This window comes from Ursus arctos, chromosome X (genome assembly GCF_023065955.2).
Source record: "Ursus arctos isolate Adak ecotype North America chromosome X, UrsArc2.0, whole genome shotgun sequence".
Classification (NCBI taxonomy): Eukaryota; Metazoa; Chordata; class Mammalia; order Carnivora; family Ursidae; genus Ursus; species Ursus arctos.
In genome coordinates, this window is record NC_079873.1 from 38077304 (window position 1) to 38083303 (window position 6000).

The following is a 6000-nucleotide window of genomic DNA, read 5'->3' on the forward strand; positions in this document are numbered from 1 at the left end:
AAAAGGCTCATGTGATTAGGTCAAGCCACCTGGATAGTCTCCCTGTCTTAAGGCCAATGGTGCCACATAACATAACCAAATTATGGGAGTAAAATCCATCACATTCAGTGTCCAGGCATTACGCAAGGTTTATATGTGGTGGGTGGGGGGTAGATCTTGGAGACTGTTAGAATTCTGCCTACCATCCATAAGAGAATGCCAATAGCGTACTCAGCTAAACAAATCAATGGTCAAAATACCTTCTAATCTTGAGAATCTATGATTCTGGAGCTGCATTGAAGTTTGGATTGAGTCTACGGCCATACTACCCTGAACGTGCCTGATCTCGTCCAAAGTTTGGATTGAGAAGAGGGGCTTAAGTCACAATTGCTGCTTACGGGCAGATTTCAATGTGGTTAACATAAATAACACTATTAGCACTGTGCTAAATGGATAGTTAGCTGTAATCCAAGAGTCTCTAGAAGGCCAAGAAAGAAAGAGATTGCAGAATATTTTCTTGGAGAAGGTGCGACTTGAACTGTTAGTTGAAGTAGGATGAAAGAGAAATAAAGTCTTTCCTTTTTCTAAAATTCTGGATGGTTTTTATTCATTGTACATTGACATTTCCAAAGTATACTGGAAAAGAGGCTAAGAAAATGTATTTAAAGCTTAGAAATAGGCAAAAGGAAGCCTACATATCTTTGCAAAATCATGCCATAGTATTGGCAACGTATTTATTCTGCCCGAGAATTAATTCTCTAGATCAGTGGTTCTCAAACTTTCATATGGCTCAGAATCCCCCGGGGCGCTTGTGACATCAAAGAGGGCTATGTCCTATCCTAGAGTTTCTGATTCCGTAGGTCTTGAGTGGGGCTCAAGACATGGCATTTCAAACGAGATTCCAGGGGAGGCTGGTCTGGGGAGCACACTTTGAGAACCCTTGCTCTAGAGGAATGTACCACTGTTTGACTTACTATTTACTACTGTCGATCAAGGAAAGATTCTGTCAAGTTACAGGTTAATTTGTAGATGTTGTCAAGGATTTTTGTCCAGTACCAATGCAAACAATCATAGTCCAATGAAAAAGATAACCCCAATAGTTAGTTTTATTGCTGTGTAAGACTTTAACCTGTTTTAGGGTTCAGCCGTTTAGCAATCTTATTTCAGCATTTTCTCTCTCTCAGTTGACTGTGTATATGGGTTTCTCACATCCTTCTTTGCGCATCTCACTGATACACGCTCTTATTAACAAGTTAAATAAACCTTTGCGTTAAATAAATGTCTGACATATGTTCGCTATGTTACTAGGATAGTCATGATTTTTAACTTTTTGAAAATTATACCCTGACAGCGCTGTGTGATCAAATAAGTTTTGACAAGTCAAGTTAAAGAAATTTACACAGGCTTCTTAACAATGCACCTCTCCCGGCCTTTAATTTGCTATTTAAAAAGTAGGTGATACAACTTTTACCAACTTCCTTGACGCTGGACCCTTTTTACTCAATGTGTCTTTAGAAAATACTGCCCTACATAGATATTATCAGTGACATCACAGCCATTCCCACCATCTCTAAAAGAAATAGAACTTACCTAACTGCAGACATCGAATCTCATCCCGATAGGAGCAGCTTATTTTTAAAGACAAGGAAGAGAACTTTTGTGTCATTTGGCATTGAGAAGGCCTCCATCACCAGATGCAGGGCGGAGGAAAGTTTGTCTCCTTTTTATCTTCTCACACCAAGAGAGACTCCAAAATCTCCCGAGAGTTCCTGTGAAATGACAGAGAAATGTCCAATGCAGTTTTTCTTGCTGGAGCCAAATCTCCCAATGCCAAAAATCTTTCTTTTCAGTGCAGCAAAATGTTTGTAGATTTCTCCTTTTTCAGTGTGTCTGGGATAGCTCTCCCACAGAACTGGAGAACACTCACTAGTGGTTTAGGAGCAAAAGTCGTTGCCATGTCAGGAATTCTTGGTTCTGTTTCTGTAGCCCCACATCAACAGAGGCCTGGATTGAGCCCAAACCCATGTTCCAATGATGGTTTCTCATTCTGGAAAGCTCTGTTGTCATTGGGGGCCTTTTATCCCCCCAGAAAGGCTCTCACTTTCTCTCTCCACAGCCAACTGACTCCCTTGAGTACTGAACTAAAGCTGGAGAATTTGAGGATTGTAAAGATTGACAGTTTGTGGTTTCCTTCAATTTAGAAGCAAACCTTATAGGGGATCGGGTCTCTAAACCTACGAAGTAGAGAAACTGCTTTCCTTACGGGTGAGCAAGGACTTGGAAGACTGTTCCTAAGGTCAGTTATGTGTTCTTCCAAAGTGAGGAAACCGCATAGGGTTATGTGTGAAGTTCCTGGAAGTATTTCCACCAATGGGATTGTGAGGTGGTTCTTTCAACCCATACATCTGGCCACGTTTTTTCTACCTACTGGAATGTATTCTCTCAGGCAGCTGTTCCCCATGTTCCATTGATACGGAGCATGCACTGAAATCAGTGACCTCATTCTTGGTGGGCCAAGGAAGAATGGAGATGTATGGCGATTCTTGGCATCCACATGTCCACACTCACACTACCCCCACCAGTCCCTTTGATATTGTGCAGACTGGAACAGATCCTGACTCAATGGAACTACCTAAGGCAGGAGGCAAATGTTCCCTCAGGTGAGTCTGTAAGTTCCAAAGCTGAACACGGCTTTCTCCCCTTCTCCCCACTACTCTCAAGGCCACCACATGCCCTCAGTAATGCAGGCCAACCCTCGGTGACCAAGCCTTCCTATATTTGGTCAATTTTGTTCCCTCCTCTCTTGTAGTTTACTGTCAACTACATAAGCAAAGTCCTTTTCACACCGTCACAAGATTTGCTTTTTGCCTTGCAAAAATGTTCCTATAATTCATTCCATTTGCGTGTGCAATGGTCACCATCTTGCATCTTTTTTTATTTAAACTTTTTGTTTTGAGATACTCGTAGATTTACATGCAGTTGTAAGAAAGAGCACAGAGAGATCCTATGCGCCACTTACCTAGTTTCCCCCAAAAGTAGCATCTCGCAAAACCGTAGTACAGTATCACAACCAGGATATTGACATTGATGCAGCCCCGAAAAAGAACCATTCCATCACCACAGGGATCCCTCTTGTTGCCCTCGTATGGTTACATCCACCACCTTATCTTCCTTCACCTGACCCCCGCAAACCACGAATTTGTTCTCCATTTCTAAAATTTTATCTTTTCAAAATAATATATAATTTGGAATTGGTTATTTTTTTACTTAGCATAATTCCCTAGAGGTTCATCAAAATTGTTACATGTATCAACAGGTCACTCCTTATCACTGCTGCGCAGTATTCAGGGATATGAAGGTACCACCATTTGTTTAACCATTCAACCATTGCAGGACATTTGGGTGATTTCCCAGTTTGGGACTATTACATTTGTGCCCAAGTTTTTATGTGAATTTCAGCTTTCATGTTAAGTGTGCAATTGCTGGGTCATATGATAATTGTATGCTTATTTAGGAGACTGCCAAACTGTTTTCTGGAATGGCTCTACCATTTAATGCATGAAAGATCCAGTCTCTCCCCATCTTTATCAGCATTTGTTGTTACTGCTATTTTTTATTTTAGCTCTTCTGAGGGCTATGTGGGGATAGCTCAAATTTGCATTTCCCTAAAGGTGTCCAATGTGTTTATTTGTCATCTGTATGCCATCTTTGGGGAAATACCTGTTTGTATCCTTTGCTCATTTTCTTCTTGAATTTACTGTGTCTGTTGAATTTTGAGAGTTTTCTTTGTTTTAGATAGAAGAGCTTTGTCAGATATGTGGTTTGAACATATTTGAGTCAGTTCTACTGATCTGTCCTTAAGCTCACGGATTGCACCTCCTGTCATCTCCGCTCTTCTACTGAGCCCCAAGTCAGTGAGTTTTTCTTTCTCTTGTGAGAAATTTTCAGTTTTTAATTTCCATTTAGTCCTTTTTATAACTTCTGCTTTTTTGCCAGGATTTTAAACGATCTTTCATTTGTTTCCATAAAATTTGTAATTGCTTGTTGAATCATTTGTGTGATGGTTGCTTTAAAACCTTTATCAGGTAACTCCAACAGCCAATTCATCACTGTGACGGCGGCAGTTAAATGTCCTTTTTCCTTCAAGTTGTGGCTTTCCTGGTTTCTGATGTACAGTGATTTTCAATTATATCCTGGACATTTTGGTTATTACATTAGGAGACTGTGGGTCCCATTAACTTTTTAATTTTAATGGGAAGGCACTTTGTTTAGATTTACCACACAGGTCCTGGCCAAAATTTGGACTGTGGTTCCAACATAAGTTTCAGAGCCTTTGTGGTGCTATGTTTGTCTGCTTGAGTTATCTCAAGCCACCGGAGCTTCCACTGATCCTTGTTAATGCTGTTGGAGGGGGCCGAAGAAGCTTGTTCAGGCTGGGCTGCCTAGAGCCTCTAGGTGGGGGAAGGGAGTTTTCCTGCTTCAGGGATGAATGGTGTTTCCTGGTGCTTGTTATAGCAGGCTCCTCCCATCTGTGGGGTATGGAGAGCGCTGCCGCAGCTGAGTGCTTGTGAAGGTTCCTTCGAATGTCTCTGAGTGGGGCGCAGGGAGAGTCTTAGGCCTGGAGGGACAAATAGCCTTCCTGGCAATCTCCCCTTTCCTTGTGGGGTATGGAGAGTTCATCCCAGGCTACACACTTACAGTGGCATGATCCCACTTACCTATCCCCTGCCCTCCCACTGCATACATGGTGTCTCTGAGTGGGGAGGAGAGCCTCGGGCCCAATAGGGAAGCACAATGTTTCCCCAGCTGGCACTTCCATTGGGATCCCCTTTGCCAGTACCCCTTAGCTGTGTGGTGTCTCTAGATCGGGGAGGTGGGTCTCAAACAGGGTAAGGATAGAGAATATTTACCCTGATCACTTGCTGTCAGTGAGGCATCCAATTGATTCCCTTTGCTGGTTCTGCCAGGCACATAGAATATTGTTGCTGGGACTCCCATTTTATCTGGGGAAGGAGTGAGCCTATCCGGGCTGCCCCTTTTTTTTGTTTTAAGATTTTATTTTTATTTATTTGACAGAGAGAGAGAGACAGCCAGCGAGAGAGGGAACACAAGCAGGGGGAGTGGGAGAGGAAGAAGCAGGCTCCCAGGGGAGGAGTCCGATGAGGGGCTCCATCCCAGAACGCCAGGATCACGCCCTGAGCCAAAGGCAGACACTTAACGACTGAGCCACCCAGGCGCCCCTGCCCTTTTTCTTAATAGGTTGTGGGTTTGGAAAATACCAGGTCTGGGTGTCCTTCTGTGGGGTGGTGGTTCATAAGATGTCCTGACACTGTGGCGTTCCTGTAGTCTCGTGGTCCATCTTCCACCTTTCCGAGTTTTTCTTTGTTAGTCTCATGAGTTAGTTTCAGGGTTCATAGTTGTATGTAGCAGAAAGGAGAAGGGAGTCTACATCATCTTGTTCAGACCAGAATCTCATTTTTCTTATCTCTATATAATCTTTATTCTAGCACTCCTAGTAATCTTACAAGTATCTTTACGAACACTTTGCTTTTATCACTGCTTTTGCACTTGTCAGATATTAGAGAGTTAATAATATTTGTAAAACATTAGAACCAAATGCAAGGTCAGTAAATATGCACTCGTCTAACAAATACTGTGAAAATAGAAACCAAAATGTTCGCATGTAAGCACTAAAACCACAATAATCATGCTTTTATTATAGAACAGGAGTTTCTTTGTTCTTTTGTAGGCTTTTAAGGAAAGAGGACTTACATATTTGTAGGCATACAGACCATTTATTGAACGCTTACTGTCCCCAGGCAATATGCTAAGGCCTTTCGAATATTATCTCACTAACTCTTGACAATAACCATATATGATAATGTAGTGGGTTGAATAGTGTCCCCCCACCAGGTGACAGTCCAACTCCTAATGCCCGGTGCTGGTGAATGTGACCTTATTGGGAAAAGATATATAATTTGCAGTGGAATATATAATAAATAAAATCTTTAACAAAATTAA